Source organism: Mauremys mutica, chromosome 2 (genome assembly GCF_020497125.1).
Source record: "Mauremys mutica isolate MM-2020 ecotype Southern chromosome 2, ASM2049712v1, whole genome shotgun sequence".
NCBI lineage: Eukaryota > Metazoa > Chordata > Testudines > Geoemydidae > Mauremys > Mauremys mutica.
The window spans coordinates 104,021,746-104,035,231 of NC_059073.1; the positions used below are offsets into that span (position 1 = coordinate 104,021,746).

At 41.2% G+C, this 13,486-nt stretch overlaps 1 protein-coding gene across 4 annotated transcripts in view; it reads left to right on the forward strand.

The window, feature by feature from the left end:
• Positions 1-12,390: 12,390 nt before the first annotated feature.
• The window catches only part of ZNF236 (zinc finger protein 236), a 193,443-nt gene continuing 192,347 nt past the window's right edge, over positions 12,391-13,486 (forward strand). For 2 of the 4 annotated variants that reach the window (XM_045006346.1, XM_045006348.1), the window contains exon 1: positions 12,391-12,458. The gene's annotated coding sequence lies outside the window, so the exon portion shown is untranslated. The remainder of the gene's footprint in view (positions 12,459-13,486) is intronic. The other 2 variants (XM_045006345.1, XM_045006347.1) reach the window with 1 other exon arrangement.

A 13,486-nucleotide genomic window follows, 5' to 3' on the forward strand; every position in this document is an offset into this window, starting at 1 on the left:
GCTCTGGGGGGAGGGGAGAGGAAGAAAGTGAGAGAAACAGTGGGGAGCATGGCCTTGGGAGGAAGCCAAGAGATGGAGCTTCATTTGGGCATAATACTTTCTGGAAAGGCAGACTTGATTTCTGAACAGGGAAACTGCCTCCTTCTGGTTGTTTTTATTGTGTTCAGGGAAACACGACTTTGTGTACATTCTGTGTAAATAAACAGCATTGCACCCATAGGCACCAACTCCATGGGTGCTCTGGGGCTGGAGCACCCACGGGAAAAATTACTGGGCGCCCCGCACCCAACAGCAGCCAAGCTCCCCCCTCCTCACCTCCTTCTCCCCCCCAGCATGTCATGTCCCCACTCCCCTCCCTCCCTCCCAGTGCTTCCTGCCCCCGGCCGCCAAACAGCTGTTTGGTGGCGCTTAGGACTTTCCGGGAGGAAGGGAGGGAGGGGGAGGAATGGGGATGTGGCACGCTCAGGGGAGGAGGCGAAGAAGAGGCAGGCAAGGGGCTGGGACTTGGGGGAAGGGGGTGAAATGGGAGCAGGAAGTGGTTGTGGCTGGGTGGGAAAAGGCAGGGTGGGGCAGGAACTTTGGGGAAGGAGTGGAATGGGGGTGGGATGAGGGTGGTGCAGGGGCAGGGCCAGAGGTGGTGGAGGGGTGGGGCCGGGGCGGTGGGGGGGGTTGAGCACCCACTGGGCAGAGGGGAAGTCGGTGCCATGATTGCATCAAAGAAACATCTGATTACTAACAATTTTGTCCTCCTAACAGAAACAACCCTGCAAGGCTCCAAATGTTTGCCAACCACTCAAGCCAAAAAGGGGAAACAATGTGTTCTCTAGTATGCATAACTGAAACATCTATCTATCTATCTGTGTATCCAATGAGCCATCCATCCATCCAGGTTTTTACAGCACACTCATTGCCATTATATTTATGTGTCTTAGAACAAGATAAAAGAGAAGATTTGTTGGGTTTTTTTTCCACATGTGATTCATCATCCTGTGGTTCAAGAGTGTGATGTGACATATGAAATCTATATGAAGATTTTAAACAACTGAGAGTCCTTATTATAAAATTCTAACAGAAATGAAGTATGACCCAGATGAATAAGAAATATTTTCTAGTATAATCAGAGATAAATTAAAGTAAAAATAAAAGCAGTGTCTTTTTTTTAAACAACATGCATGCTTAGTCATCTGTTAAACAACATAACATGTTTGGAGTGAGAAAAAAGTATTGAAACTATCCTTGTATGTTAACAATGTAAAGTGTGATGCAGTGTTTTTTTTTAAAGGCACAGAATTAAATTACTAGAAAAGGATCATTATTACTGCTCTTAGGGGGAGGCAGCACTGACATAACTACCTTTAGGCAGTTATTCCAGAATCATTTACTATGTCTGGAGCAGGACCCATAATTTGATTTCTCCCCCAGACACAATTTACTTCTATAGGTGACAACTCTGAGTGAGATGCTGTGCTGCCCCTTAAGCAGTACAGCATAGCACTCTCAGCCTAGGCAGAGGGGGGCTAAAGGTGGATTTAAGCCACCTTTGCGCTCTCTCTGTCCTGGGCTGCTCCGTGGCCCCAGGTCTAATTTAGAAACTCCTCAGTCTACATTATGGAAACCTCCTCAGATTACTGTATGGGTGGGACCATGTGGCCCCACTCCCAATATATCCACCCCAGCATGTCCCCTATGAGCGGGGTCCTTAGAAGGCAGGCTTATGACTGTCTTCCCCAGTGCCTGTGCCAGGGGTGATTCCCAGTCAGATCCTGGGCTTATAGGGTATGTCTACACTGCAATGTAAGCCCAAGGTTAGTGGGACTCAAGTCAGCTGACCTGTGTTAGAGAACCCAGACTTGAGCATCTACATTGTAATGTAACCCTAGATTTAGAATTTTCTGACCTGTGCTTGAACCTAGGGTCTCTGGCATCCACATTGCAGTGTGTAGATCTGAGTCAAGTTAACCATATCCCAGAGCCTCTAGTGCCTCCCCACCCCCAAAATGTGGCTGCTCTACCCTTAGGAACCCGGGGCACTGTGGGAAAACTCTACTGCCCACCCTGCACATTATAGGCAGTCTGAACTGCCCACCAATACAGCTTGCTGAGCAGTTATTTTATTCTGTGCATTCCTGGCTACCAGAGCCAGCAACATGGAGGAGGCGCCTTTTGACAAAGTTCTCTTGCTTGCACTTTCACTCCGATGTGAGGAAGCTGGCAGAGCATCCGTGAGGTACTTGTGGACATTTCAGTGGCCTTTTCCATCCTACCAAAGGTACCTGATGGATTTCAGAAGGCAGAGGCGTAAGTTGGCATTGCAGACTCACTCGCAGATATTGCTCAGTATAATTGGCATAGCTGCTGATGTCCCCTATATAGACCGCCACTTCTGGTGCAGGGCCACAAGCGCAGATTAAAATCACGTTGGAGGTGTCTACAAATCCATTCGGATGCCAGTGTAATCAATGATGTCCACATTACTGTGGTTTGCCATGCTCTTCACAACCTTCGTAAAGCCAGAGGTGAGCCATTTTCCCCTGAATCGACCTATGACAGCGAGAAGACGCTGGATTAGTACCCTCAGCCAGAAAGTGCAGCTACCACGACGGAAACTGGTTGCATCCAGGCAGCAGAAGTGATGGGAAGGGATGCTTTGTGTTCTCACATTATGGACTTGCCCGACCTATTTGAAGAGGGGGGATAGTACCTGTATGAATGTGCTTGGAGGAAAAACTGGCTAATTTATTTTTTTGGGGTGGCAAGTGCTTGGGAAAGGAGTGATCTTGATTGCCATGCAATGTAAGTCAGCATGACATGATGAACATGATGAAAAATTAATTTGATTGCGGTTTGGGGGGTCCAATGGCTGTACAGATAGAATTTACTGATATTTGAATTGCTGTACCTACGTAAATAGAGGAATACAGTTTGCTTTGTAATGCTTAATTACTCAACACGTTTTTAGCTTTATTACCTGAAATCATGATATTATGCAGTGATAGCAATAACCTTTCTTGAAAACTTTATTTGTAAACAGCTCTTAAAACAGTAAACCACTCACACAGTCTTGTGCAAGCAAGCTGCCATTACAAAACACCCAAAAAGAAAGGTCAGGGAAGAGTTAATACCCAATCCGATCCACCAACTGGTGCATGTCCACTGGCCCCAGGTTCTCCTTTCTCTTCTTTACATGTTTACCCCTCACTTTGCAGTATGGGTGAGGCTGGAAGTTTCCATCCAAGAGGGGTGGAAGAAGGAAGTAAAGCTTCACGGTATTTAGTTGCCCTGTCCAGCTGCTCAAGAGTCCTGAATGCATGGGCCGTATGATTCTTATCCCTTGTCTTCCTGTATTCACTCTTTGGCCTCTTCCTGTATTCACTCCTGCACTGATCACCTGTCTGAAAAATCTGCAGAGCTGCCAGATTTTTAGCTATCTGCTGGTAAGTGTGGTCATTCCTGGTGCTTTTGCTGAAGTCCACAGTTTTACTGGCCTCACACCACAGATTCACCAAAATCTGGCTGTGCTCGTGTGACCAGGAAGCAGCACTGTTTTCAATAGAGTGCATTGCAGATTGTTGGCTTAGAGAGAACTAAGGAAGTTGCCCCAAGGAACTGTGGATACTTTCGGATGACTCCCGGGAGCTGAGTCAATCCAGGGCAGCATCTACACTGCAAAGCAATAGGGCTCAGACCCTAAGTCCTGGCTTGACTTGAGCTCAGTCCCTACAGAGTCCTGGGACCCTGGGTCCAAACCGTTGGTTAGTGCAATTGCAGTGTAGACACAAGGGGGCTTTGCCTTGAGCCCAGGCACAAGCCTGGACTTATATTGCAATATAGACATATCCTTAGTGCACCTTCATGTTGCTCCAGCCCTTTTACCCAATCTAAAGGGGCTGGAGCAGGTATCAGGATTTTATCTTTGTATGCCATCTAAAAAGTTTATTGGCACTTTACTTTGGTAATGCTAATGTCATACTAAAGAGTTCAATAAGTCTTTTTGTGTCACATTATTACCTTTTGCATTATGTGTGACACAAGATGGTCTGCAATCTTCAGCAGAGTACTAAAACAAACAAAATATCTCATTTTTCCTTTCCTTGTTGCTTCTTGTAGTGAAGCACCTGGATGTAACCAGGTGGCATTCACACCCACCTCCTCACAGTGTGCACACTGAATATTGTTCATACTCATGCTATCCCTAGGGCTTGCCTTTATAATTAACATAAATAAAACAAACAAATCTAATACTAACATTTCCTCTTAGCTTGGCTGTTACTTCAGATTGCACTGAACTGGTTGTCAGAACTACGTCATGGCTAAAAAGTATCTTATTGCAAGTCAGTAAGGTGTGTTAAGAATCACAGATATGGGGGGTGGGGGGAGAAAGGTTGTAATTTCTTATTTGGGACTTCTCTTGCATGTGACCTGCAGCTGCACTGCCTGCACAGGGACCATACATTTTCTAATAAACTCAGAAATACATAGTTATGTGATGTGGAGTAACAGTTGTTGAGAACTAAAGGAACAAACTAATATGAAATTGTCTTTACAATGCCAGTCTTTGTTAGAGGCTAAGTATATTTCTGTAATAAAACTCCATCAGCTGCAGGCTCCTCTATAAGGTACTGTGATTTCCTGTCAAGGCTGAATCCCCACTCTGTCACTTTGAGTGCAGAAAGTGGGGGCCCATAAGGATTCTAAAAATTAATACTTGCCACTCCAGGCTTGTATTAAACTCCCAAGGTTACAGCTTTTCTTTGACCTTGGATTGGTAAATGCTGCCACCACCCAAATACCAACCCCCCCCAACCCTTGGACCCAGGAAGGAGCACTTGGGAATTCCTCCCTGTGGGGTACCCTCAAGCCCTTTCGCCCCCCCTCCAGGGAAGAGCTGAGAGAGAAAACAAAGGAAATTAGCTGTTGCCACCAGCTAATCAAACAGCATATGCACAAACCTCTTAGGACACCAAAATTCCAATCCTGTTCTTAAAAAGGGTAACTTTTATTAAAAACAAAAAGAAAGAAAATACATCTGGAATTTAGGCTTTTGCTATATTTTAAAAGAGCAATTCCAAAAATCAAGCATCCAAAATAGCTTTCTAGGGGGTTCATATTAAAGGTTACAAGCAAACAAAAGCATCTGGGGTTAGCACAGAGGAGTCCACAAGCCAATAAGAAATAAAAGAAATACCCTAATCATGTCTTTCTAGACATTCCCTAATTTTACTTACATATCTGAGGCTCCAGATAAGTAGGTTCAAGGTATGAATTGATAATCTATAATCATACCTGGCTTAAAGCTGGTTACAGCATTACTGCTTCGTGTCCTGCAGCCCAGAAAATAACAAACAAAGGGAAAGTTTCTTTCCCAATTTTAAAAAGTTTTACCTTCCCATTGGCTCTTGGTCAGGTGCCCACTCCTTTCCTTTTACCTGTGGGCTTGTTAACCCTTTACAGGTAAAGCAAGCAGAGAACAGACCAAGAGGGATTTTACAGCTAACTTGCTGGCTGCGTGCCCATCAAAGGGAGCTACTTCCCTGTCCCCACCATGTATCACACCTCCTCTCCCACATTCCAGTCAGCTCCCTGCCAATGATATCCAAATATGTTCCAATAACGATGGGAAGGGGGGGCATCTTTCTGGTATTTTATTATTACTTGTCTAGGGGTGGATGCTGCAACCCTGGATGCTTACAGTGAGCAATACTTATCTATGTAATCCTGTTGTCTTTCAGAACGTGAGCCTTAACCATAGACTTTTAGCTACTTCTTACTTCCTTCTTGGATCACAAGTATGCAGAATAGTATTGTCATGCCAGTGGCCCAAGTACTGCATTATTTTCTGTAATTACAGGGTATTCTCATTATTACTTTTATATTTTGGATCACAGGTTTAGAAGAGGAAATGGTTTCAGCAAACTGATATGAATCTCTCAGTCCTTGCTTGTTGTCTCGCAGTTATAAGTGTACAAAATAAAACTGGTTTCATTCAAACAGGAACCTTTCTGAACTTCAAAGACTGTAAACTGGCTCTGGCACAGACTTGAAAAATGCATTTCAAACAGAACATGAAAGGGTTAAAAGCTCTAGAAGAATCTCCGTGGTAACCTCTTTCCAGTACTGTCACTTCTCACAATTTTATGATGATTCTCACCATACCTGGTATTTTTCTTGAGACCCCAGCACCTGGAGTCATGTGACTACATAGGACTACTGTATTTCTTTTGGATTACATAAATTAGGGGCACTGTGTTTCTCTCTTTCTGGCCTGTTTTTAGTGGACTGTATTTACTGAGTCATTCTTATTCATACAGAGCTACTCAAGCTAAGTGAAGCTTTTTTCATGACTACTAGGAAAAATGATATTTGAATTACGCATAATGTGTTTATCAATAAAATACACAATGTTATTCTATTGTGATATTCAAACTCAGTATGTATGGACTCTATTTTGGAGCAGGCAGTTCAGTGACAGATCTAGAAAAGGGATTTGGAAATGGACTCTATTAAACATACCTCTTGGTTTTATTCAATACCTAAATTTAAAAGATTCTTACCACTATCTTGGTATTGCTGGTCTCCCAGTATGCTGAAATGGCACTAGCATATGCTTTTAGTCATGAGAGGCAGGGATGTGTTAATGTTAGAATCAGAAAAAAAGTAGCTTGAAGGAACTGAACAGAAGTAAAAAGGTGAGAAGTTTAGAAACCTTTTTTTTTTTAAGTTGGAGTCTTGAAGCCTAGTATTTTTTTCCTCTTTTTTATTCAATTTCACCTTTTTCTTAATATAACTTTCATGTTTGAACACAGAAAAGCATCTATCAATGCAGATTTACCACATCTACCCCATTCACTCAATCTAACATTTCATGAATAAGATCACTGCATGATGTTATTGTACCACATTTGTTGTAAGATTTGGATATCAGAAGTCAGTTAAGAATATGGTGAGCTCTCTAATTTCCTTCCTGTTGAGGGCTGGTCATGCTGCCTTAAGAGTTTGTATGGTAATTTTCTGTGTACATTAATAATAATCTTTAAAAATGTAAATAAAATCTCATCCTGGAAGCGTATGAGAATATCTTATAATGTGCTGATCACAGATCCCTCAGAATGCATCATTCTTTTTAGCACCTTTGCAAACAACGATTCAATAAGGACTAATGTTGATTATTGACATGAACATAGTCTTCAAGGGTTGCTATATATCATCTCTATGATAAAAGTCATAGAATCATAGACTTTAAGGTCACAACGGACCATTATGATCGTCTAGTCTGACCTCCTGCACAACGCAGGCCACAGAATCTCATTCACCCACTCCTGTATCAAACCAACCTATGTCTGAGCTACTGAAGTCCTCAGATTGTGGTTTAAAGACTTCAAGGTGCAGAGAATCCACCAGCAAGTGACCTGTACCCCATGCTGCAGAGGAAGGCAAAAAAACCCCAGGGACTCTGCCAATCTGCCCTGGAGGAAAATTCCTTCCCGACCCCAAATATGGCCATCAGCTAAACTCTGAGCATATGGTCAAGACTCACCAGCCAGACACCCAGGAAAGAATTCTCTGCTAGTAACTCAGATCCCACCCCATCTAACATACCATCAGGCATATTTACCACTATTCCTATTACTACAAATGAATGGGATAGTGATTGCTGGTCTGCTTAACATTTCTTTGATACACACAAGTGAATTGTCCTGATTACAACTGCAATGCCACTTGTTAAGCCTCTAAGGGTCATGTATGGGTTAGCTGGTTTGCCAGCATCACAGTTATAAGATTCCCATGGCAATTCAGCATGGGTTATAAGCATCTTAAGGTGTAGCTTGTTTTTTTTGTACTTTAATCAGCTCCGGCCATAGAGAATCTTGGATTGCAACTACATCGAGGGACAATAGATGATGCTGTCTGATACCTTTCCTCAGCCAGTTATATCAGATTGTCCAATAGTTAGGGCACTAAGCTGGAAAACAGGAGAATGGGGTTCAATTCCTTGCTCGATTACAGACTTCCTGTGTCACCTTGGGCACATCACTTAATCTCTCTGTACCTCAGTTCCCTACCTATGAAATGAGGAAAATAACACCTCCCTATCTCACAGGGGGTTGTGAGGATAAAATTAAAGATTGTGAGGTACTAAGATATTGCAGTAATGAGGCCATAAGAGTACCTAAGATGGACTAGGGCTCAGATTCACTTGGCACAGCAAAGAGTGAGGAAGAGGTGAGGGTAGTTATGGCTCCACAATTCTCAGGGCAGATTGACCTCACCCTAAACACTGGTGGAGGTTATTTTAATGCACACCAGCTGGGTACAGCTCAAGGGCACTGTCTTGCAGCTATGCTTCCCCCCCTGCATAAGAGCTGGGGGTGGGGATGGAGTTCACTAAATCAGATTAGCAACAGCTGAGAGTTTCCCTGTGACAAGGGAATTTTCAGCTTGGAAAATGTGGTTGCTTTGCAGCTCCTTTGCATCCCTCATACACACATAAGGATATGTATACAGCCGATCTGTTTAATGAAAACTCAGGTAGTACTTCTCTCATGTGTCCTCTGGCTTGATCAAGATTTTTACCTCTTACTTGATCTGTTATAGTATACACCTGTAACTGTATCAACTATGACTACCACTGCCTTTAAAAAAATAAAATCTGTTTGACAATTAGGCAGAAATATTCACAAGCATCTATCGCAGCTAATGAAGGCTAAACATCCTGACAATGTGGGGGCTGGAAAAGTTGCAACTGAGAGGAAACAAAAGTGGACAGAGTATCACAGGCTGCTCTAGAGATCTGTATTTCTAAGAACATCTGCTTGCACCCAGCATAGAAGTAGATGGCTGGAGGTGATGAAATGAAAACAGAAGAGATGACAGCACCCAGAGGGAATCCAAGATATTAGCATAATATAATAAGATAATAGCACTGCAAGATTCTATTTTTCCCTCTAAACACTATTTTACTAGTTATCAGGTGTTCTTAATTATGATTCATTTCACTAACTTCTCACAACTTGTTCAACTAGCTCTCCAGATAATTAATTGTATTGCTACATGCTTCACTGACTCTCCCTGCTAGATGTTTTCCATTCTTAGTACACTTCCTCAAATATATCTTAGGTACTATACTCTGTTTGGTCTCTATCCCTTTCAGTTTTAAGTCTGTTATTTCCAGTAGTCTAGTTGCTCATTTATCTCCTCTCTTACTTGGCAAGTCCTTCTACAAGGCAAATGTTATATACTTCTCAGATGTGTCATATTTTGCATATACAGTCACTGCTTTCAGCAGTGTGAATTAAAACTGTTTGCAGTTTGGCACTTACCTTCACAAATGACAGGTGCTAGTCCTGCTGCTGGTGGAGGAAGCAGACAAGGAGATGATTAGACTAGAGTCAACTTGGAATGGCTGTAGTTTAAATAAATATACATGGAACAACAATACCTGAAAAGCAGTTTCTCATATTAAAGCTCCTTATTTTTAGATAGAATTGAAGGAATTAATGGATGGGGTTGAAACTTCTTAACCAGATTATTTTCATTCTTATTCATCTAGGCAGAAATGATAGTGCACCTACAGTAAGGTTGCCTAACATTTCCTGTTATGAGACCCTATCTTCAGTTGCTTATAATTTTTGCCAAATTTTAACTGTCTAGTCTGAAATTTTTCATGGGTAGGTGTCTGCCAGAAACTTTTTTGTTTTAAGTTTCAGGTAAAATGCTTCAGGGTACTGAAGAATTAAATTAGATACACTGTTTAGTCTCTGTTTTTAAAAAAAAATCATACAACTGTTTCACTGAAAAGTGCTAGTGCCTCCTTGCTTTGGAGCAGGAATTTGAAAGAGTGTGTGTGTGTCACACTACTAATGGAGAGATGTGCCTTTTAATGTCCCCCCCAGAAAATCCACCCACACTTAGCCAAATTATGAGCCTCTGGAAACCACAATTCACAGGTGCCCAGTAGACACCTGTTAGAGTTTTGCAGCTAAATTCTCTGAAAATTCTGTCCACAATGAGCATGCTCCAAGTTGGAGCTGGAGGAGCTTTACAGGACTTTCCTTACAACTGCTCATTCCGGCTGCCAGGCACAATAAGGGACAGAAGGGGGAAACATTGGCTATGCTCCCACACCTAGTCTGTTTGAATGTAGTGGGGATGATAAGGGTGGGGGGTGCAATAGAGACTGCAGGGAAGAATGGGGACAGAGTCAGGGGGGAGGGGAAGAGCTAGGCTCTGGGGGAGAGGTAGAGGCAAAGGGGGCCACAGACAAGCAAGTAGATGATAGGGTCAGAAAGAGGCAGTCAGGAAGGACTGGGGTAGAAGAGTTTATAACCACTAAAGAATACTCTCCTACAAAACCTATGAAACACATTAGCAAAGTGTGCATCTCCATTCACCTCTACTGGCTAGTCCTCACAGAAGCTAATAATCCAGGGGTCAGCAACCTTTCAGAAGTGGTGTGCCCAGTCTTCATTTATTCACTCTGATTTAAGGTTTTGTGTGCCAGTAATACATTTTAATGTTTTTAGAAGGTCTCTTTTTATAAGTCTATAATATATAATTAAACTATTGTTGTATGTAAAGTAAATAAGCTTTTTAAAATGTTTAAGGAAGCTTCATTTAAAATTAAATTAAAATGTAGAGCCCTCTGGACTGGTGGCCAGGACCTGGGCAGTGTGAATGCCACTGAAAATCAGCTTACATGCCACAGGTTGTTGACCCCTGTAATAATCTATTACTGCTGTCAGTTACTCCATTCACATATGTAGTAGAGTTATGTGCTATGGATCTAAAGGGCCTAGCCATGTTGATGACCCATGTGACCCATGCAGCAACCAGAGGTGCCGGGGCTATGAACTGCCAAGCCTAGAGTTGCTGTGGCAAAAATTAGGCACTGCCTACACTACAGTGCAAGTCCAGGGTGCAAAGTAAGGCTTGAGCCCAATCCCCCTTCTGTTTACACACAAATCACAACTAAGCGAGGGTCCAAGCCTATGTCAAGATGGGATCCAGGGTTCAAGTCCTGTTGCTTTGTAGTGTAGATACAACCCCACTGGACTCATGCTCTGGGAGCCATCCGCAGGCTTTCTTTCTCCTCTGCATAGTCAAGTTTGGTGGACTGTCAGCTTTTCACACACTGCACCATCAATAAAGGGCTAGAGCAGCCACATTTTGGGAGGGTGCTAAGAAGTCTGGGATATGGGTGGTCAGATTTGGGACTGCATAATACAGTGTAGATGCTGGCCCAAGTTGGGCCCCAGGGTTCAACAATTCCTAATCTGGGGTTACACATAAGTGTACACACTCAAGTCCTAGGTTAACAAACCCAGGGTCTGCTAACTCAAATTCTAGTAAGCGTAGGCTTACATTGCAGTGTAGATGCACTCTGTAGTTCCATACAAAGGAATTTGTTTTTTTCTGTTTGTTTTCAAATAACCCTTTAAAAAATTGAGGAAATTATATTTAGAAAAAAAACTATTGCAGAGTCAAGCCCTCAAAAGTTAGGAAATATGGACATTAAGATTGTCTGCAGTGTTGTATAGTTGGAAATTAAGATCACATTTTTTTAGTTAACCACAAGAACATCCTTCTTCTCTACAAAAGGTAAGAGTACTTTATTTGTGTTATAGACAAACTAGGAAAAAATTATTAGTCACACAGTTCAAGTATTTCCAATCCAAATTCCTATAACCCTTTAAATAGTTATTGTTCAGGAGATACCGTTGACTAGGATCTAAACAAGAGTTTAAAGAAAGAATTAGGATGGTGTGATTGCACAGGAGTTAAAGTTAGGAGACATGCATGAATTCTAATTCTGGGTTTTCCACAAACTTCTGTATGACTCTTGAAAAGTCCTCTGTGCATCTGTTTTCTATCATTAAAACAGGCTGCCGTATGGGGCTATTGTGAAGTTTAATGAATGTTAGTAAAATACTTTTAAACTCTCAGACAGAACATTAAAGCAGTGAAGTATTATTATGAGTTTTTCATATGACTGGATGTTGGTGTAGTTAGGAAGTTTTGATGTTGGTACCACTTGTAGCTGTTCAATTTATGCAATGTATCATTAAGAAAATGTTGTCTAAAGATGTTAATTTTCTTGATTCTTCGGTTAAGTCTATAACTATGTAATTGTTTACAGAACCTTTCACCTGTACATCACCAGCTGAATTCTGGCCCAGGTCAATAGAAGCTGCATATTACCAAAATGACAGTTAATATGAGTAAAGTTCACTCCTCAGTGTCTATATTTGGTGTTATGCAGTTCAACACTCACACTTTTCCTTCTGACACATTCTCCATGCTTTAGGATCACCTGCTACCCAGTTAAGCTAATTAAGATGCACACCTGCAGTGTCTTTAACCTCAGACCAAGATTATTAACCCACTGGATTAGAGCAACAGTTTACTATATGAAAGCTCTTTGGAGGCTTCTGTGAAATGAGCTTGTTGTCTCAGTGTAACAGGTAATATTATTATTTTAGATGGTGGAAAAAAGCTGAATTAGCAATGGATAGTGAGTTGAATATAGTTTTTTACTTTTGAAATGATGATGAATTTTAAAATGGTGAATATTTGTCTCATTATAACCTTGTTTCCTTTCCTGTTGGGATTGCATATCCTGCAAAAGCTGACTATACCCTATCCAACTCACTCAGTCAACATGTCTATTTATGTCAATAAGTGCCTTGAAGTAAGCAATCAGATAATTTAGTGTTTGTAGTTTACACTTTAACAAAATAATACAAATTCCTTCCTTTTTGAGGTGAAAAGAAATCATACAACATCTGAAATATTGCAGGTCCTATATGTAGGCTTAGAACAATTAGATATTTATCAGTAAATGTTAGTAAATATTGATTTCATTGTGTACACAAGCTCACAGACTGACAAAAATATTTCCATCAATAATAATTGAAACTTACAGATGGGCAAATAAAAGATGTTTGAGAACTTATTAGAGTTTGATTTAAGAATATGAATACTTTGTAAATTTTGACACGTGATATTAATATGTATTTTAGTGGTTATAAAGATTTAACTTTTTTAATGTCAATGTTTACTGTCATTTAATAATTGTCTGACCCTGACTCCCACAATTTCCTACAAGCATGAAAATTCAAATAGGTAAAAAATAGAAAACCATGCTTTAAAACAAGCATTGATTTTTTTTATCCTTTAAAATTATTAGTAGAAATCCATTTTCTTTTCTAAGTTTTTTTTTACATGGTTTGGCAAAAACTTAGTACCGCTAAACACAGACATTAACACGCCAATCAAACTATGTGAACAAAGTTTTGGTTCACAAAATATGAAGGGGAAAAAAACCCCCAACTATAGGTTAACAGATTAAGGGTCCTATATGGCAATCACTTAGGACATATTTAATTTACTCATTTTTGCAGTTTCACAGAGAGCAAAGGGACTACTAACATGCATCAAATAAAGAACATACATATTTGCAGGACTAGTACCTCAGAGTGAGAGCGAGATC